Source organism: Hemicordylus capensis, chromosome 6 (genome assembly GCF_027244095.1).
Source record: "Hemicordylus capensis ecotype Gifberg chromosome 6, rHemCap1.1.pri, whole genome shotgun sequence".
Lineage (NCBI taxonomy): Eukaryota > Metazoa > Chordata > Lepidosauria > Squamata > Cordylidae > Hemicordylus > Hemicordylus capensis.
This window is the reverse complement of record NC_069662.1, coordinates 165,621,356-165,642,863: the sequence shown is the minus strand read 5'-3', so window position 1 is coordinate 165,642,863 and position 21,508 is coordinate 165,621,356. Positions and strand designations below refer to the sequence as shown.

Genomic DNA, 21,508 nt, shown 5'->3' with positions numbered 1-21,508 from the left:
AGGGCAGGGGAGTACGCTTTGCAGTGGTTTGTGGGCAACTCTTTAGTGCCTGAATACCTCCTTGCCTCTCCTCATGAAAAGCAGGAGAGTGGAAGGCACCCAGGGTGCTGCAATGCCCTCCCCTCGACACCTGAGGTCCCCAAGGGAGGAAAAGACCCAGCCAAGGTCTGCTCATTAACCCCTGGCTTGCCACAGCAGCACAATCGAAATAACAAAGGCTGAAACCCTGTGAGGTTGGTGATGCCTTGTTAAATCCATGTGAGTGTTGATTTGCTAGAATGTATTTATTTAGTATATTTGAACACTGCCCCATACTCAGGTCTCTGGGCAGTTTACAACAAACATAAAACGGAAATGAAAACATTAAAACAGTTTAAAACCACAATTCTAGTTGAAAAACCTTGGGTGAATCAATGCATCTTAAGCGTCAGTGTCTGATGCAGGGAGCAGGGACCCACGCCCCCTGCATCTGACGTCAGACACAGGGGGCATGTCAGGGGTTTGAGGTGCGGCCCCTGAGGGGTGGTGGCCTGGGTTCTTTGAACCCATTCGCTCAATGGTGGCTCTGCCTCTGCTCAAAACAAAATGCCCTTAAAATAAAGGTCGGGTTGCGAGTTCAAAATGGAACGACATTGTTTCGAGTCAAAATGTTTTGAGTGTTTCGAGCGCATTATTGGAGGACTGTTTTTTCTCTTGTTGATTGGTTTTCTGGCACTCAATTCAGATTGGCTTGAGATCTCCTTGCTTCTTGATTGGCTTGTTATCATACAAATCAAGTGTTGTCATGGGCAACTGCACCCCCGTTGGCTGGGGGTAAGGAGGAGGAAGGGGGGGCGGGAATTCCAAAATGTATTAAAAGGGACTGGGTGGCAGAGAGAGCCTTTAGTGTGCCCTTGAAGAGGATGAGGAAGGAATCACGGCAGGTTTGATTTTGTGGTTTTCTTTTCTCAGCACTGAGTATAATATGCTGTGCTATTGCTGCGATAACTATCTGGTTTTTTCTAGATCTCAGACTGACAGAGGCAAAACTTGGGTGCCTGCCTGCCTGCCTGCCTGCCTGGAGTTGTGGCTTGTTTAGTTTGTGAGATGTTGGCCACATTTGCACATAATGTGGAACCAGACTTTAAGGGGCCAGAGGTTGCCAAACCTGCATGTCTGATTGCAGGAAACTCCAGTTCCGCAAGACGACAGACCCGAAGTTTTTGTTTTGGAATTCCTCTCTGAGCCCTCGGGCTGTAGTGAGTTTCATTGCCCCAACCCGAGGTTAAACACAACCTGCATTACATCCGAATCCATAACCGCAGGCTGCATTCCCTGTGACCAGAGTTGAGGGAGGAAGCTCCTTTCTTTCTCCAGCCGTGGTTGGCTGTGCAGTCTGTCCTTCATGCAAGAAGGAAGCCAGCACAGCCAGTTCCCCCTCCTCTCTGCAGTCTCGCTGACTGCAGGCTCCCTGTTGTCTGTTACATCTGAATTCGGGCAGGAGAGCGGGGTGGGGGTGGGGAGTGGAACCATGGGTTGATTGGACCTGCAGTTCTGCGTTATGTGTGAATGCAGCCAGTGTTGTGGCAAGAAATGGGCAGTGGCAGCTCTGTGTGTGTGTGTGTGTGTGTGTGTGTGTGTGTGTGTGTGTGTGTAATATTTCTTGGTGATTACTGTGATTAGCTAACTTGTGTTTCACTCACTGCTCTGGTGGTCTGCTCTGTAATCTGCATTGCAAGGTGTGCTGAGAGTAAAAATGTGACTGAAGTTGCTCTAGTTGAGCTTAGGGCTATGCTTGTTGCTGCTAAGGGTGCTGCTGTGGCAGCTGTTGCAATGCTGTTTGCTGTTTGTTTACATTGTGAACTGCCCTGAGATTTTGTTTAGGGTCATATATAAATGTAACATAAATGCATATATAGGAAGTCATAAGGAGAGCAACTTGTGCCAATGATGTTACTGCAGTGTAGGCACTGTGGCTGGCAGTGGATTCTGGGTCAGTGATTCTTTTTTGGCCATTCTTGGACTGTGTTTGGGAAAATGTGCATTGTTCTCTGTTGGGAGGGAAAGATTCCCTTTTACTGTGTGCTTCTAATCTGCAGTGTTTTTCGAGGCAGGGTTACAAAATGCATTGCAAATTGCAATGCAAAACTGTGCGTGCAGCTTGTTCTGGCCATAAGGAACAATTGGGTGCTACCTACCACCCAACCCACAAAATAAATGGGCAAGTTGGTGATTTTTAACAAATTTTTAGTTTTTCTCCAAAAACCTCACAGGGTCCTATAGAGGTTTTGGGGAAAGGTTTAAAATGCGTTTAAAAGGATCCTATGGTGGGGGGAGTTAAAAATGTGTTTAAATTCAAACCCATCATGCCCTACCACCCAACCCACTTGGGTGTCCCTAGGAGCTACCTATGGGGCACAATGTGGTGTTTCGAGCTTCCCCATTGTTCCCTATGGCCAAACGCTTGCAGCACTCGAAACGTTTCGAGTTTGTTTCATCGAAACAGCTGGCTCAGCCTCTGTTTTGATGAAACATTTTGAGCGTTTTGCATTTTGTTTGGAGCTCGAAACAAAACACAGAATCCGTTTCGTGCACGCTGCACCTCCCTATTTCATGAGGCGAGGTAAGGCAGGTGCCTCAGGTGGCCCATTACGGGACAACAGCAGGGCAGCGAGATGCCCCCCACTGCAGCCTTCAGAGCAGCTTTTGAGGACCAATCGGACCCTTGCGAGCTTTGAAAGGGGAGCCTGCCCTCTCACTCGGGGCAAAGCCTACCGGAAGAGGAGAGGAGGCTGCTGTCCCCCGCCCCTCCTTCCTGCCCCCTGTGCCACTTCCAAAGCTTGAAAAGGTCAGTTTGGAATGGGGCTGGCCTGTAATGCACACACACACGTAGAATGCGCATGCTAGCCATTACATGCTAACCACATCATGCACAATGGCACATTGTGCCAATTTGCATTGTTTTTCTAGCATATTCTCAACACAAAGAAGAAGGACCTGCTTGGTTTTTAGTGTGATGCAGGCAGTCAGCAGCTGGAGCTGGGCATGATGGGTGAGGGGAGAGTTGGATAGTGACCCACGATGTGAGATGAGATGCTACCAGCACTCCCCGGTTTCAGTCTGTGAAATGCTGAGAGTGTGCTGGGATCCCCAAGGCCACTGATTCAGCAGAACTGAAAGGGGACAGGGCGGTCGCTTGGTGGCAAAGCATCCGCTGGGCATGCAGAAGGTCCCAGGTTCGAACTCTGGAAGCATCTCCAGGCAGGGCTGGGCGGGACGTCTGCCGGAACTCTTGGAGAGCTAGTCAGTGTAGGCGATACTGAGCTGGATGGGCCAATGATCGGACTTGGTATGTCGCAAGCATGAATTGTCCCCTTTGCCAAGCAGGGTCCACCCTGGTTTGTATTTGAATGGGAAACTAGATGTGTGAGCACTGGGAGATATTCCCCCTAGGGGATGGGGCTGCTCTGGGAAGAGCAGAAGGTCCCAAGTTCCCAACCTGGCAGCATCTCCAAGATAGGGCTGAGAAAGACCCATGCCTGAAACCTTGGAGAACATAAGAACATAAGAACAGCCCTGCTGGAAGAGGCCCAAGGAGGCCCATCTAGTCCAGCATCCTGTTTCCCACAGTGGCCCACCAGATGCCACTGGAAGCCTACAGGCAGGAGCTGAGGGCATGCCCCCCCCTCCTGCTGCTACTCCCCTGCAACTGGCACTCAAAGGCATCCTGCCTCTGAGGTGGCCTATAGCCAGTCTGAGTAGATGATACTGAACTAGATACTGAGGAGAGCTGGTCTTGTGGCAGCAAGCATGACTTGTCCCCTTAGCTAAGCAGGGTCCACCCTGGTTGCATATGAATGGGAGACTACATGTGTGAGCACTGGAAGAGATTCCCCTTAGAGGATGGAACCACTCTGGGAAGAGCATCTAGGTTCCAAGTTCCCTCCCCAGCATCTCCAAGACAGGACTGAGAGAGATTCCTGCCTGCAACCTTGGAGAAGCCGCTGCCAGTCTGTGTATGTAGACAATACTGAGCTAGATGGACCAAGGGTCTGAGTCAGTATATGGAAGCTCCCTATGTTCCTAAGTGGGTGAGCCCAACTGAGCCAATCAAGTGCCTGCTTTATAGTTCCAAGCTCTGCTGCATTCCCTCAGTCTGGGCAAACTGTTGCTGTGGCAGCCCCACCCCACCCCCAGGATCTTCCTCAGATTAATGTCCACTTCCTCCACTCCAGGTAGTTCCTGTCTGTACCTCTCCAGCGCTCCGGCACCTGACACAAAGCCCCTGGACCTATCAAAACCACCAAAGACGTGCATCCTTCCTTTTTGTTCCCACCCAGCCCTGATGAGAAGCAGTTTCTCAGGCACTGCTGGGAGGGCCTGCCTACTCCACAAGAGGCGCAGGGGAACAATGGAGATTAACTGTGTCTTTAACCAGACAAAAACATCTAAAATACCAACCGCGACAAGCCCAGTGAAATGAGAGCAATTTGGGAAGTAATTTAATGGTGGGTTTGTTTAGCTTTGGTTTGGCGTTGTTTACACACACACACACACACACACACACACACACACACCCTTTCACCACCATCACCTTCTCTTTTCCTCATAGGCTTACTACACACAAGTCCGGGGCTAAACAGCTTGCTTGTTCCTGTGGTTAAAGCAATGAGAGTGGGAGACGTCTCCTGATCCCACGTTACTCACTGGCGTCTGCCTCCAGCTACACACTGTGGCTCTCTCAAATATCCCGAAGGATGGAAGCCCCAAAATAAAGAGGATGAGCCCACCACAAACCACCTCACTAAGAGCATGAGAACCTCCCATGGCTGGAAAAGATTCCAAGTAGCAAGAAACCTGCACGGTGTATTCTTCACCGAGTTATTGCTAGGGATGCTCGTGGATGTAGGAAGGACACACGGAAGTACTTTTTCATGCAGCGCAGGCTTAATGTATGGAATTCTCTGCCTTTGAATGTGGTGGCCACTAGCTTGGGTAAATTCATAGTAGACAGATCTAGCAATGGCTACTAGTCTGGTGGCTGTGGGCCACCTCCAGCCTCAGAGGCAGGATGCCTATCAATACCGGTTTCAGGAAAGTAACAGCAGGAGAGAGGGCCGGCCCTCACTTCTTGCCCATGGGCTCCCCAGAGGCATCTGGTGGGCCGCTATGTGAAACAGGATGCTGGACTAGATAGCCCTTGGGCTTGATCCAGCAGGGCTGTTCTTGTGTTCTTATGATACTTGCAGCAACAAGCTTTCACACCCAGGAGCACAGCCTGAGGACTCTGACCACCACCATCACACATTGCCAAGAGCTCTACATGCAGGTATGCTGGCACTGATGCTGCCTTGCCCCACAACTCTGGTGAGGGGCAGCCCCCTTTCAAAACCAACCCCAGTACGCTTTGAAAGTGGTGCAAGGGGCAGAGTAGAGGGAAGGTTGCCAGCAGCCTCCTCTTTCATCCTACACCGGGCCTTAGTGTCCATGTGTGTGCACTGACACGGATGTGCGCTGTTTGAGTCACTGTGCACCTGCTTCTCCCGCTGGCGAGAACTTAACTGCTAGAAACTGGGGGGGAAGGATGGCAGTTCAGTCCCCAAACAGCAAAACAAAACCAGTTTGGTGAGAAAGCAGCAAAGCAAGAGGTCTCAAGACCGTTCTTTTGTACCGAAGAACTACACGGATTTATTTAAAGAGAAGGTTACAAATAAATGTGAGAAAGCCTGCAGTTTAGTTTCAGCTGTAGCTCATGGCTGAAGAGAGAGACCAAAACAAACAGCCATCTCTGAAGAGACAAAATAGAGACTAACACTGGGAGAACAAGGAGGGGAGGAGTCCAGCACTTTTATCCATGACCCTAACTCCACTCACTCCCCCCCCCAGTGGTCACTATGAGACATTGCAGCTGAGAGCCGATGCTGCCAGGGTCCTAGCTCCAACAGGGCTGCCCCTGGTCAGTGCAAACAATCTGAGAGTATGGCTCAACCCCAGTGACACAGCAATGAGTGAAAAGACATTGGCCTTGTCAGCATTTGCCAGCATATTACAGTTATTTAGAATTAATCCTCCCATTCCAACACCTTTTTTCTTTTTTTGTCCAGGAGCAGCCTATGATCCAGAGCTGCATGTGGAGGCAAAAATTGCCTTCCAGGAACCTTCTCCAAGCGGCATCAGGCAAAAACCACAGAGCTCCGCCCGCAATGAACTGTCGGGTGTCTGGGGAGGTGAGCTGAGTTCTGTGTGGTCCCTACTGACTGACTGCCTCGACTTTCCATGAACCTGGATTGTTGCATTCAAATACCAGCCTGTAGGGGGGAGGGCAGGGCTGGGTCAAGAGATTTCAGGGCCTGAGGCAGAACACACTCCACACTTGTCCATTAACGCTGGGCACAGTCTGCTAAGACAGAATTTCTCAAGTTTGGTTCCCCAGATGATGTTGGACTACAATAGATTAAAAGGCAGAAAATGGGTGAAATATAGATTGGGGACAAATATGCCACAATGTATTCTCGAATGATTCTCATGGCGAATATGAGAGGAGGGAAAATTCCAAGAATATCCTGCTGAACTTCCAATTATTCTCAGAATATACTCCAAAGAATTCGCACACTGTGGCTTCAATTGCAAATGAAAAGTTACTCTGCACCTTTTTGCAAATCAATTCCCAGCAATTATCACCTTAACACCAGGAATTAGTGTCTCTCAGCAACTCTGGCAGAGTCATGCCTACTCTAAAAAAAGACAGTTTAAAAGTATGGAAGTAGGAATAATTTTTTTTATTAATAAATTTGGTTTTTTAAAAAATTAATCTGAGCATGGGATTGGCACAAGGCTGCCTGGTTAGTTTAGTGGTGGAGAAGGAGTATTGGACATGGGTTCTTTTCTCACTGCTCTAAAAACCGTGGTATGGTCATGCTCAGATTTATACAAACAGATTGGTACCTTACAAATCTAAAATTCGATTGTTTCCCTGTGGGTCCCCAGCCAGCTGTGGCTGGACGCCAACACCCATCACCCTATCATCCCTCTCAGAAGGGCCCAAGCTTGAAAACCTCCCGCCTTGCCTCTCTTCGCATCGCCTCCATCCTCACCTAGCCTCTGGCTAGGCTGGAGGTGGGGTGGGGTGGGAGGACGGAGTTGAAGTGAGGCCAGGTGAGTTGGGAGGCTCGAGGCAAAGCTAGGCTCAAGGCAAGGTGGGAGGCTGAAGTTGAGGTGAAGCAAGTCTAGGCTATCTTGGAGGCAGAACTAGAGGTGAGGCAGAACTCTAGGTGAGGTGGGAGGCTGGAGGCAAGGTGAGGCTGGAAGTGAGGCGAGGCTAGAGGCAAGGTGAGGCAGGGGCGAAAGTTTGAGGTGAGGCAGGAGACAAGGAGGGAGGCTGAAGGTGAGGCAAGGCAAGGTGGGAGCCTTGAGGCAAGGCATGGAAGGAGACTGGAAGCAAGGCTGGAGGCAAGGCACAAGGCAGGAGGCAAGGCAGGAGCCTGGATGCATGGTGAGTCGAGGTGAGGTGGGAGGTGGGAGATTATGCAAGGTGGGAAGTAAGGCAAGGTGATGTCATGCCTTCATTCAAGGACTTGGAAGAGGAGTGGGAGGAAGTGGGAGGTGCAGTTTAAACTAACTGACTAACTAAATAATTTTTGAAGGACTCACCGCCTCTGGGATGTGCTGCTGCAGCATCTCTGGCAGTTCCCCATCCCTCTGCCACCTCCCCCTGGTCTCGAAATGGCCCAGTGTGGGCAATTTTTGGCCCGTTCTGTGCCTCTATGTAGTGGCGGCAGCCATTTTGGTGGCTGCCACGTATGCGCAATGGACACCTGCATCCTTTTATTTGGAACCGCTGAGCAAGCCAGTGGGGAGGGGGTTCAGCTCGACCTCATCTCAAGGTCCAGCTCGAGGCCAGTGTGATGTCAAGCCCTCGAACCAGGACAGTTTGATGTCGACCCAGCTCAAGGTCAAGCCGGTTCGCACATCCCTAATGTGTGAGAAGAACCAGGCCCATTAAGAGTCTCTTGAGACGGACATTTAAGGTCCAAATACTTGTAAAGTTTTAAATGCAGCAAGTAGCTAGGAAGAGGAGGGGGAGATCTGAGAGTATCCATCTACCAATCAGTGGAAGCCAGAGCAGAGATAGAGACGACAAGAGGGGAAACAAAGAGGACGACCCTTCCTCACTATTTCATTCATTCATTCATTCATTCATTCATTCATTCATTGTTAAATTTATATACCGCCTTTCATTAAAAACAATCCCAAGGTGCTTTACAAAAGTTAAAAAACATACAGTTAAAATGACAATTAAAAATTAAGCTGAAAATATAAAACAAATCTAACTTAAAATCTATAAAATACAAACATAAAAACTATACACGAGTAAAACACATAGAAGCCGCAATAAAAACAATCATGTAAAGGCCTGGATACCTCTGTTCCCAATGCCCCGCATGGTCAATAGGCTCAGAGGTGCCAAGAGTCAAGGCTCTTGGAGCTGCATCTCCAGCAGAACCTCCCAGTAGGGTTGGCAGGTCCAGATGGCGGGAAAAGTCGACATCCGTCACCAAAAAAGTGGCAAGAAAGGATGTCTTTCGCCAAAAGGGTGTCCAAATAGGCTACACTTTGCATTAAATTGGAATATCCTTAGTGGTATCAAATATGCATATTTTGATGAAATAATCTGAGAATACAGATCACCATTGAGATGCTAATGACCAGGTGAGTTCTATATCTGCTGAGTCTCTGCTGCCGAGGTGCAGAGTTCTCAAGGCCCCCGCCCCCCCCCCCCCGCGCCGGCTTCTTGACTGTAAATTCCTCTCCTGGCGAGGTTTACCACCCACACGGTCCTCCTCCCCACAGGTCACCCAGCCTGCTGCTCTCCCCAGACAGGTCAGCAACCTGACCTCGTGGCTCCAGGCAATGCAGCCAGCCAGCTGCCAAGCCAGCCTCTTTGCACGCTGGCACAGTGGTCCCTGCACGGTCTCCCACTCGCTTGCTGTTCTCTGCAACGGCAAGCATTTCGACACTGCTTTTCAACAGAAGGTTTCAGAGTGGTTTTCAAAGAGAAATAAACAATACGATGCTCCCCTGACCCCAAAGGGCTCACAATCTATAATGAAACACAAGGTAAGATCAGCATCAGCCACTGAAGGGATGCTGTGCTGGGGCTGGATAGGGCCAGTTGCTCTCCCTGTGCTAAATAGAAGAGATTCGCCACTTTAAAAGGTGCCTTTTTACGCAGTTAGCAGGGGGAGCTGCTGACTAAGGAAAGTTTGTTAGCTAACTGCTGACTTCTCACTGCCGCCACCACCTGAAGGAAGCAAGTTGAACCGGCCGGGCCCACATATCCGTGCTCCTGCATCCCGGGGCTCTGCAAGGTGCCACAGAAGCAGAACCTCCCCTCTGGCTTCCCCATTGGATGGAGGGTCAGTAGGAAGGGGGAGGAGAAGGCGAGAGATGCAGAGAAGCTGCTCAGGAGAGCAGAGTGTTCTGGGGAAACAAAATGTTCCAGCTGCTCCCCAGAACTCTGGACACCCCAAAAGTTGTTTGGTCCCCAAAACAGTCTCTATTCCTCCTAACGCAAAAACCAAAAAACCCCAAAACCCCAACAACCCATCATTTAGTTCCCCAAATAGTCACATATCCTCTATAAAAGTCCCTAGCTGGCAACCCTACCTACCAGCCTGCCGCTTGCCACTTTGCTTTCTGCTACTCCCTCTGCAGTTGACTCTCTGGCTGTCTTAGACCATGCCACTTATCTCTGGCCCCTGCGTGGCTGATTGCATGCTTCCTCCTAAATTTGCGGGCCCTGTGATCAGGGGCAGAGCCACCATTGTGTGGATGGGCTCAAAGAACCCGGGCCACCAAAGGAAAGGGCCGCCAACGTCCGCAGGGAGGTGTGGCTCAGGCTCCTTAAGAGTCCCGAGCAAGCTCTCCCCTGTGTCCAGTGAAGGAGAGAAAGGGAAATAGATGCTTTCAAGCAACAAGCGCTGCCTGAAATGACAGGGGAGGGCTTGCTTGGGCTCTCTGGAGCTCGAGGCCATGCCCCCTTTGTGCATGATGCCATGAGCAAAGTGGGCATGGCCTCCAGCTCCAGAGAGCCTGAGCGAGTTTCCCCCTGTCATTTCAGGCAGTGCTTACTGGATGGCCCACCTTACCTTTATCCTTGCTGGAGGGAGAGAAAGGAAAAGAAAGGCTGTCAGGCAGCAAACGCTGCCTGAAAAGGACAGGGGAGAGCTCGCTCGGGGCTCTCTGGTGCCCGTGCATGGTTGGGGGGAGTTCTCTTGGGGCTCTTCCAGAGCCTGAGCCACACTCCGTGCATATATTTACTTACTTACTTACTTATTTTATCATATTTTACACCACCCAAAACTTACGTCTCTGGGCGGTTTACAAGATTAAAAGTAAAACATTAATTGAAAACAAAAAGAAAAAATTTAAAAGCAAGAAATTTAAAACACAATTTAAAATTTTAAAACAATATTCTAAAAACAACATTAAAACAATCAAAACAATATCAGTTAAAAGTCTGGGTGAAGAAATGCATCTCTAGAGACTTTTTAAAAGCTGACAGAGTTGGGGAGGCTCTTATTTCACTAGGGAGCGCATTCCAAAGCCTCGGGGCAGCAACGGAGAAGGCCCATCCCTGAGTGGCCACCAGACGAGCCGGTGGCAAATGCAGACGGACCTCTCCTGATGATCTCAATGGGCGGTGGGGTTCATAACAAAGATATGACATCACATGCACAGGACTTCACAAGAGGGGCTGCCGGGCGGGGCGAGACCCAGGCCCCCGTTCGGCTGGCTCCGCACCTGCCTGTGATCCTCTTATCATGTGGGATGCTGATCCCCCAGAGAAATTAAAACATGAATGCTGTTGTGATCTCTTTGGAGGGCAGGCAGGAGGGGATAGACATGCAATCAGTAAACAAAATGATGGGCGGAAACATATTCAAACTGAAAAGCATTACACATAAGATGAGATGAAGTGCTTTCTGGGGTGCCCTCTCTATAGAGTCCCATTCACACATGCAGCGATTTGCTTGACGCTGCTGCTGTCGTGAAGCGAACCTGCACGTGTGAGCCAGATTTGCTGAGACAGAAGGAGAGAAATTTACAATACTAAAAGGGAGAACACGTGAAATCAAGAAATATCAATCAAAAAACCGTGTTGATAGAACACACAAATGCAGTGGAAAGATAATAACTAAATAAATGGTATATTCAGTCCATATATTCATATAATAAGGTTTCAACCTTGAGGAAAGTTTTGAAGCATTACCTTCAGTCCTTCGTGAGGAAGCTTTGGCGAAAAAAACTGGTACCTAGGCAGTTTTCAAGGACTATTCTGGAACTCTGGAAATTTGAATATATCCACCTCAGCCAGCTGTTCAAGGCTTTGAACTTGGAATTCATCCATCCTAGTCAGCTGCTCTGCTTCCTGGATTTGGAATGTGTGCACCCACAACTCTTCATTTCTTCAAGTGACCCATGAGGTTTATTATCAAAGACTTTAAGGACATATCAAAGAAACATTAGAAACTATACTCTTTGGGTCCATATAGGAGCTTGGCTCCTCCTTCGTGCACTATATGTTTGACAGCAATATATGAATATATGAATATATGGACTGAATATACCATTTATTTAGTTATTATCTTTCCACTGCATTTGTGTGTTCTATCAACATGGTATTTTGATTGATATTTCGAGACAGAAGGAGAAGCAACCTTTCTTTTTCCTGGTAAAATTCCATTGTGATTTTGGGCTTCAAAAGACTTTTGATCAGCCAAAAGCTGTGGATGGCAGGAGGAACGTCTTTTTCTCTCCGTGGCATTAATGATTCCCTTGTTGTCAGTGGTGCTACTCAGACCTGCACAAATTAGCTCTCCCCCCCACACACACACCCTTTGCTTTTTGACAGGTTCTTTTCTTTCAGGTACCTGTAATTCAGTAAATGTGGAGAGGAGAGCTGGTCTTGTGGTAGCCAGCATGACTTGTCCCCTTAGCTAAGCAGGGTCTGCCCTGGTTGCATATGAATGGGAGACTTGATGTGTGAGCACGGTAGGATATTCCACTTCGAGGTGGAGCCACTCTGGGAAGAGCAGAAAGTTCCACGTTCCCTCCCTGGCAGCATCTCCAAGATAGGGCTGAGAGAGATTCCTGCCTGCAACCTTGGAGAAGCTGCTGCCAGTCTGGGAAGACTACACTGAGCTAGATAGACCAAGGGTCTGACTCAGTATGTGGCAGCTTCCTATGTTCCTTCCTAATGTGGTTTGCTGGACTAGACTGCATTCTTCGCTGATTCGTTTCTGAAAAGAAAGAGGTGCTGGAGCTTTCCAGGCTGTCTAGAAACCATGTTTCTGGACAGGGCACCTCTACTCCCAAATCCCAGATTTGAATGGACTCTGGTACCTAGTGTTCCGGGAACGTGCCTGTCTATAGCCCCTTTCAGACATTTGGAGGCAGACCCAGACATGCGTAGGCCTGCAGGCTCTTCCGACCGATGTGAAGAGGAGATCTTGAAGATCACGAGAGAGATGATGCCAGAACTGGATTCCAGAGTTATTCCCTGGCATTTGACAGTAGATCCTGGGAATTTCTGGGGCTTTTGGAATGACAGTGCGAATGATTCCATTCTTTTAAAAACCCTTATCTCTTTCTTCCTAAAATAAATCTGGACTGTTTCAGGCTTATACAGCTGAATGCAGGCCAGACATTGTCAGCTAAAAACTAGAAGCTAGTCTGCACAATCGTTAATTGGGTAGGACAAGCATCGTACCCAAGTTCAGAATGACGACTGTTTTTATCCCACTTTTCAACAGAAGTTCCCAAAGTGGTTTACATATACATACATACATACATACATACATACATACATACGGCTCCCTGTCCCCAGAGGGCTCACAATCTAAAAAAAGAAACATACGATAGATACCAGCAACAGCCACTGGAGGGATGCTGTGCTGGGGTTGGAGAGGGTCAGTTGCTCTCCCTCTGTTAAATAGAGAGGATCACCACTTTAAAAAGTTGCCTCTTTGCCCAGTTAGCAGGGGAGTTAGCAGTTAGTTGCTCCAGTCAGCAGGAGCTCTGCATGCTTCTCTTTTGCAATTATGTGCAAGTAAAAAGCAAGATAGGAGGTGGGGGAGTGATAATCTGTGGGGCTCCTGCTAGGTTGGAGGGCTCCATCCTACCCAGCAGCTGCACCCAGCAATTAAAGGGGGTAGGAGGGAAAGCCCTTGCACCTGATCACTTCCCTCACCTTTCACCTTGCTTTTTGCTTGCAACCAATTGCAAAATGGGAACTGGGGTAGGATGCTCATCCTACCCAATTAGCGGCTGTGTGAACTAGCCTTAGGCCTATTGAGCCCCTTTGGGGCTTCTGCCCGTGGCTGGTCAGCTGCATCCAGCTTTGTGGGCCTCAACTTGTGGGTCACAATCTGTATAGTAAGACCATCCAAAAAAAACCCAAACCAGTTTGGACAAATAATGCTGTTAGAGTTCTGACCAGTGCCCGGTATAGCGAGCTGCACTAATTCCAGTATATTGGGGCTGGGGGTGATGGGAGTTGTAGTCCAACCACAGCCAGAGAGTCTCAGGTTGGCCATCCCTGCAGCAGAAACATTAAAACATGATTCATCACTGCATAGGGAAGGTCTTTGTGGTGGAAACCAGGGGTGCTAAACAATATACAACCCCAGGCCTGATGGGGTCGGTTTTCTTGCCAGGGTGACTAGCTTCTTAACTGAAGCAAGCAGCTGGGGAGCAGCAGCGTTGGTCCTGAGGAGGGTGACAAGGAAAGGCCTCTGGAGCATCTGAGGGCAGAGAGAAGAATAGGACATCCTGCCTTTTGAGGGGAGAATAGAAAGACAAGCTCTCCTCCATTCAGCTTCATTAATGTGGTCACCAAGGATTGTGTTCAGATCATATCTTCGAGACGCTGCATTCACTCGGAGCTGAATGTGCATTTGGGGCTTTTTTGCCTTGAATGGATCCGTCCCTTCCTTGTAAATGGGAATGTGACTGAAAACATAAGATGGCCTCACTACAGGGGTAGTTATACGGGCATTACACATCAGGAAAGTTCCACAAGACAAAAAGTTACATGGGAGGAAAAAATTCCTTTGTCCGGCGAGACATAATCTGTTTTTTTGTTCAAGAGACCAAGATAATTGGAATTTAGAAACCCCACCTTACGGCTTTTCCAATGGTCACGGACTTAATTCTGGAGAGAATAACTCCCCGCAGTTATGGCTATAAAGCGATGCAACGATTCCGATGAACCTTTTCAGTTTCTGGTGCCAGGAAGGACCACCCAGGCTCTGCTCAAACAAAGCTGGGCTCCCACAAGCTGAGAGGGTTTGGGAATCACATGACCAGAACCGCACGGCAGACCGTCGGCCACATGGGGGTCAGTAGCAATTGGATCATGATGGGACATATATTAATAGGCCTTCCTCTCCCCACCTACCCCATTCATCACGATAGGTCAAAGGCAAGTCGATGGAGACAGAGGATGCTCAAGAATGCTCCATTCTCCAGCCTGGTTACAAACCCACATTCGTATTGTCCTCTTCCCCAGAACAACATTTAAAAAAGGGATTACATTTTTGTTCCGTTTCCCCTCGACAGGAGGAGGAGAGAGAAAAAGGATTTCAAAACTCCAGGCATGGAAGTCGGTTGCAGGGACAGACAAGGGCCTCCTGACCTTTTCCGAGTCGCACAGGACATCTTTGCCTTTTGCATACTTCCCGTTCTGTTTCCAGGGGGCTTCATTGTCCAGCGGAGCCAAGCAGACATCCCATTTACACGCACGCTCCTCACCCTACAGAGAAGGGCTCCAAGGGTGGTCAGCGGAAAAGGAAAGGGCTCACATGGCAATGTCCTTCAAGGAGAGCTGCTTTAACTGGTATTCGTTGGAAGCAGGATGTGGCCCTGGAGCTGGCCACAGGAGCACCTGATGCACCTGATGCAGCATCCGCAGATTGGCTTTCCAGCTGGGAAAGCGCCTGCTTGCCTCCACTGGTGTTCTGCCAATATATGGAGAAATCAAGCAAATATCCCAAAGACGCCAGAACTTTCCAGTGCTTACTCATGCATTGGAAACTAAACCCCAAAGTGCTGCCTCTGCACCTTTCAACACTCAGCAGAACAAGCATCAAACATTTTGGATAGATAGATAGATGGACAGATGACAGGCAGACAAACAGATAACGTGGCAACAACCCGCAAAAAAATGTTGTCGTGTATCCCGAGTCACAAACAAGTCTGCTTCTGGTTCAGAGTTCCCACCAGCCTGCTATAGAAGCACTGACCAGGGCTGATGGAGGAGGGAGGTTTCAAGAAGAGGAAAGGGGGCACCTTTTTAAAAAAAAAAAATTCTCAGCCTCCTAAAACCACCCCTGCTGTGCTATGCAGTGCTAATGGGCTCAGAGTCTGCCAGACTCAAACCCAAGATATTTATTGTGGGGAGTGAGGAGGTTGATGGAAAGTGGGGCATAAAAGAATCATTTTTTTCCTTTCCTCCCTTCTGACGCCTCCTCAAACAGTTTGGGGAGTGGGAGTTGCTAACCTCATGCTGCAGATCCATCTGACCTTAATACCCCACTCCAGGATATTTATATGCCAGGGTTCTCCGCCTTGGGTCCCTCAGTGTGGTGTGACTACAGCTCCCACCGGCCCCATCTACAATGGCCAGAGGCCATGATGGGCGTGTTAGTACCCCCGCGGACTGAGCCAAGAGACACCTTTTAAAGTGGAGATTCTCTGATATTTAGCAGGGGGAGAGCAACTGGCCCTATCCAGCCCCAACACAGCACCCCTCCCGTGGCTGTTGCTGGTATCTGCCTGATGGTTCTTTTTAGATTGTGAGCCCTTTGGGGACAGGGGTCTGTCTTATTTATGTATTATTTATTTTTCTATGTAAACCGCTTTCGGGACTTTGGTTGAAGAGCGGCATCTAAATATTCTTAGTAGTAGTTGTCGTCGTCGTCATCCAACAACATCTGGGGGCCGAAGATTGAGAGCCCTTGCTAGATGCAGTCAGGGGTTCGAGCGTGCCGATTCCCACTCCCACTCCCCATGGCCTTCCTAATTTTTTTAATTGACACTCTCAGTATTCCATGGTACAACTGCCGTCAACATTCCATAGCTCCTGGAAGCTCACACGTTCCTGGCAAGTTGTTTGTTTGCTTGTTTGGTTTTTTAAAAAAACAAAAAACCTGCAAACTAATATATTTCTCTGTACCTGCGGAATTCCCCCGAGTAGGCAGAAGCGCAGCCTTGGTTGTGGGTGGTCCTATTTCCCTTCCAAACTGATAGGCCCAGAAGGACCACCCAAGTTTAATATTAGAAGAAATGGATGGGACCTGTAACAAAATGTGGCAGAGTGCCGCCACCCCTAACAGGAGTGCCAACCTGCCACTCCCTCCTCCGGGGTACTGGAGATTTGTTAGGGGTTCAAGCAGGCCTGTCCTCGCCCCCCCCCCCCCCTTCCTATCTCCTCTCCAACAGAATCTCTAAATCTTTTCAGATGAACAAAATTCTGGGGCTTCCAGCCACCGAGCATGCTTAGTCCTCCTTAGGATGTTTTTGTTTTTGTTATTGTTGTTGTTGTTTGCATTGGAAGCCATTCTTTGACTTTTTATTTTATTTATTATGGTTATTCATTTATATACCACTTTCCAATAACAAAAAAAATTATTCTCAAAGTGTTTACATAGCAAAAAGATTAAGAATGTGGTTTCTTATCCCAAAGAGGCTCACAACTGGAAAAGGAACACCAGCAACAGCCACTGGGGGGACGTTATGTTTGACTGAATGGGTACATTTGCCCTCCTCCTGCTAAATATAAGAGAATCGCTGCTTTAAGATCTCTCTCTTTGCCCAGTTAATAGCAGCTGCTTTACAAACATATATAACCAGGATGCTGGACTAGATAGGCTTTAGGCCTCACCCAACAAGGCTCTTCTTATGTTCTTCTGCAAAGCTGAGGAATACCCCAAGGATGCAGAAACCACAACTTGAGTTTTGGACGACCCTGTTTCACCTTCAGACTGATACGTATTTGACTATCTGAGTTTGCTACCAGGAGATATGATTCGCACGTGCACACACTTTGCCCCTGTCACTCCAGTGGCACCCAGTTCATTGTAATACAGGAATGTCGATAAGAATTCTGCTGGGGAGTTCATCTCCTGTTCACGGCATTTCCGCTCAAATGCAGAATCAAGAACTCCACTAACAACTCACTGCTGCCCTCTGCTGTGCAGAACTCAAAAAAGAAAACATTTGTAGCGTCAGTTCTAGGGATGTGGAGAAAGAAGGGGGGGGGGAATTCTCTGACATTTTCTCCTTGGGAGCAACCCTGATATTCTCTTTGAATTTATGGTTTCTCCTTTGGAGGAATTCTGACATACTCTTTCAGTTCTACTTGGGAGAAATGTCATTTCCAACCATTCAACAGGAACAAACTCCTTGCTCTAAGAGCCTAAGCAGAGCCCTGCTGGATCAGAACGAAGGCCCATAAAAGCCCAGGATCCTGTTTCCCATAGTGGCCATGCAAATGCAACCTCTGGGGGAACTGGGACAGGTAGGCAAAGTCCCCCAAAGTGGGACAGGTAGGCAAATAGGCCTCTCCCACCTACTGCATTCCCCAGCAACAGGTCTTCAGAGGCATACTGCCTCTGAGCTGGATTTAAGTAAAGGTTCCAGAAATTTGGGGGCATGAGTGCTTCACTCACTTTCATGCTCCTGTTGTGGATTTTGTAGTTTTAAGGCTGCATTAAATCATTCTTGTACAAAATGGTTAATATATCACAAGGAGGAAGATGGTTTGGTGCAGTCAGGTAAAGACAGGGGCTCTGAAATTTGGGTCCACCAGATGTTATTGGACTATAACTCCCAACATGGAAGTTGGAGTTCAGCAACATCTGGGAGCCCAAGTTTCAGAAACCCTGAGTTAAGGTACTCTGGGAGTACCAACCATTTGGCAGAAAAAGGTGAAAATATTCAGAGACCATTTTGCACAAAAAGGCTGAAATAAAAGAATGAGATTTACATAATATTCACAGAAGTCTGACCTGCAAGCAGATGCACCAAAAGCAAGGCAGGGTTTGGGATTACTGCCAACATTGTCAAGACTCAAGTGACAACATATTCAACCTGAATTTGGAGGGGGAGGCGTTGGTGGCAGTTTAATGAATTTCAGCGAGAATTCTAGGAATCGTTCCAAATACGTGCCTTTGGAGGAAAGCATTGTAGCAGAGGAGTCTCTCAGTTCCTTATGTCTGTGGACAGATTCATGAAAGCCATTTTCTCCAAAAATGAGATTCCACCCACTCACCCACCGGCCACCCCACACACAAACTCACGTGAACTGCCACCAGCTCATAACCTGCTGCCACTCTCACCACTGAGGGGTGTGTGCAATTTTTGCAGTGATATTTGAAAATACTAAAACGGATAAAAAATATTAAAAGTTGGGACTTTTTCAGTGAATTTCAGAAAGGTAAAAAGCTTCCCAAGACCATGTCTCCCCCAGGTTACCTTTTATGCTCGTGGCATGTTTCAGAATCTTGGTGGCAAGAGCTGTTGTGATTCCCAGAGTCTTGACAGATGGTGACTGTCATTTCCCCCCTCAGGATTCCCTAGAAAGGGGGAAGAAAGGTATGACCATCATCGTGAAGCCAAAGCAGAGTGAGGGCAAAGTTTCGTGACCTCACTGGAGAGGGAATCCTGGGGTAGGAAGTGGTGGCCACCAGCCCCTGAGACTCCAGAATGTGCCAGCTTCAGCCCCTTTTGCACACACACCCAAATTTGTGAAAATGCCACTCCAAACTTCTCATCATGCAAAAGGGTGGCAAGCATGAACTGTCCCCTTAGCTAAGCAGGGTCTGCCCTGGTTGCATATGAAAGGGAGACTAGAAGTGTGAGCACTGTAAGATCTTCCCCTCAGGGGATGGAGCTGCTCTGGGAAGAGCAGAAGGTCCCAAGTTCCCTCCCTGGCAGCATCTCCAAGAGAGGGCTGAGAGAGACTCCTGCCTGCAACCTTGGAGAAGCCGCTGCCAGTCTGTGAAGACAATACTGAGCTAGATGGACCAAGGGTCTGACTCAGTATATGGCAGCTTCCTATGTTCCTATGTTCCTAAAGCTGGGAAAGGCATTGGCTTGGCCCTATCAAAGGCTCTATCGCCCAGCACCACTTCACTACTCCATCTTAAGACAGGCTTGCAAAAGCTGTGAACTACTAGGCCAAATTCCAGCCATGTATGCAGGTTATCAGGTGCTCAACCCCAACACACAGGTTTGGCTGTCCCAGAAACAGGCAAGTCAAAAGAGAAAGAGGTTCTTTCTCCCATCCACCTGTTGGTGGCCATGTGCTTCTCCCTCCCACCAATCTCCCCCTGAATTTCTAGAAATAGTTCAGGAGGGTTTTAACAAGGGAGAAAGCAGGCATACAGCACACATGCAAGGAGAGAGACCCCCCCAGGGGAGTAGATATGGGCCTACTGAAACCCCAAACATTGTGATTTGGCAACCCTAGCCATGGGACACCTCTTTATTAAGTGTTTAACAGCATAATAATATTTATTTATTTATCATCATCATCATCATCCATCCTGTAAGAGTGGAACTGTCTTCAAGAAATCCTGAGAATTGTTGTCAGCTGTAGTTCTCTGCCCCCGCAAACAACCACTTTGACTTTGAGGCTTTACTGGGGGATGCTATGACAGTTAATGCTGCTCACACGTACAGTGGAGGGCCCCAAGGCAATCCTCAGTGAACTGTTAGATACCATTCCCCCTGCTCCTGTAGGTTCACAGCTTCCTGCTGATCATTCAGTCCCTTGAAATCCTTCTCAAACAGGACGGCTACCTTTTCTCTCCTGGCCAGCCTCCAATAACAGCTCTGCAAGCAGAAATCCAAAAGTGCAGCTTCTGCTGTCATGGGAAACGATTCCAATGTCGTTTTTTCTGCTTAAGGCTGCCAGGTCTCCTGAGGTCTCGGGGGGCGGGGGCAGTAGGTGGAGCAAGGAAGCAGACTTGGATGTGGTAGGAGCATTTTTTTGGGGGGGTGCATCACCGGTTGGGTCAGAAGGCAAAATCTGGCTGTTCTTTGTGACTTATGGGCGGAGCCTGCTAATAGTAAAAGCATCCAAGTCAAGTAAGCAGCCCCACTGCGGTGGTGGTCCTTTACTCTGAGATGTTAGACCTACCCCTGGAGATCCTGAAAAGGCAACTAAAACCCTGAATCTTCAGGTCAGACTTTGAGATCTGAGCACAGCCCCATTCTTCCCTGTTGAGGAGCTGTTGATAGCACAAAAGCCCGGTCAAGGGAAATACGTAGCAGTCCTGTTCTCAGGTTCTGTGAGTATTAGTGTGATTCTTGCATATCTTTCTTCCCCACTCCCATCCCACCTTCCCATTTGCTAATCTGTTTAGTTCTAATGAGCTCCTGAATGGGTAAGAGGAATGTGCTACCCCCTTATCACAGCATTCAGCTTGGCTCCTTCCGAAGGGCTGGGTTCAGGGGAAAGTAGTTTTGCTGGTTTGCTATAGAAGCTGGCTGTGTGCATCACTGATTGGCTGGCGCTTGTGATGTCACAAACGTTTTGCAGCACTTAAAAAAAAAATCTGATCGAGGCTGTTCTCACGAGTAGCCAAGAACAGGCTAGGGCAGCTAAGCCCGGGCTTGGGAACTGCCAGGAGCTGACCGGCTCCCTGTGGCACCTCGACAGCAAACCTGGCTATGAAGCTGGACTCTTAAACAAGGTTAAGGGAGCAAAAACTCCCTTAACCCCGTTGACCCGCCCATCGCTAGGGAGATCCCCACAACACGCTGTGCACTTGCACGGTGCATTGTGGGATTTCTGGGGGCAGGACAATGCTTCCTGACCCCTGCACCACCATGCTGCTCATGGCAGCCACGGATCGTCTGGGCACACAATCCGTGTTCCCAGACCCACACACACACCCAGATCATCTGCAGGAAAGGCCCACCCTCAAGCCCTCTCACACGATCATGAGAAAGGGCTCAACATCTTTCTAAAAAACCCAACAGCAATAAATGAATGTTGACGTGAATAGCCAGTTATGCTGTATGTTTATACGCACTCTCTGATTCTCTGGAAGGATGTCCTAACAAAGGATATATGCTATCTCCAAGGGTGGTTATGTATGAGCAGTTTCCTAAACATTTCTGATTTTGAAAGGGGGGAATTCAGTATGCATTCCAATACCCCATCTAATCCAGGAGTCTGTCTCTGACAGTGGCCAGCCAGATGGTTGTAAGAAGCTCACAAACAGGGCACGATGCTGCTAATCTTCCCCTATTGTTTGCTCCCAGCATGTGGTAAGTCAGAGGTATACTACCCCTGAATGTGGAAGTTCTATTTAGCCATCAAATTTAACCAGCACCATTGATAAGACATCTCCATCATGAAAGAGCCTAATCCTTATTCAAGTGTACTAGTAGCCATCATAAGAACATAAGAACAGCCCTGCTGGATAAGGCCCAGGAAGCCCATCTAGTCCAGCAT

The 21,508-nt window shown here is 48.5% G+C and overlaps 1 long non-coding RNA gene across 2 annotated transcripts in view; it reads right to left on the bottom strand.

Annotated features, from left to right (window-relative positions):
* LOC128331440 (uncharacterized) overlaps window positions 1-20,517 on the bottom strand; it is a 35,600-nt gene extending 15,083 nt beyond the window's left edge. For both annotated transcript variants that reach the window (XR_008310302.1, XR_008310301.1), the window contains exons 1-2: window positions 19,846-20,517; window positions 18,517-18,617 (exon numbers count right to left, since the gene is read on the bottom strand). This is a non-coding gene — a long non-coding RNA (uncharacterized LOC128331440). The remainder of the gene's footprint in view (window positions 1-18,516; window positions 18,618-19,845) is intronic.
* Window positions 20,518-21,508: the final 991 nt, after the last annotated feature.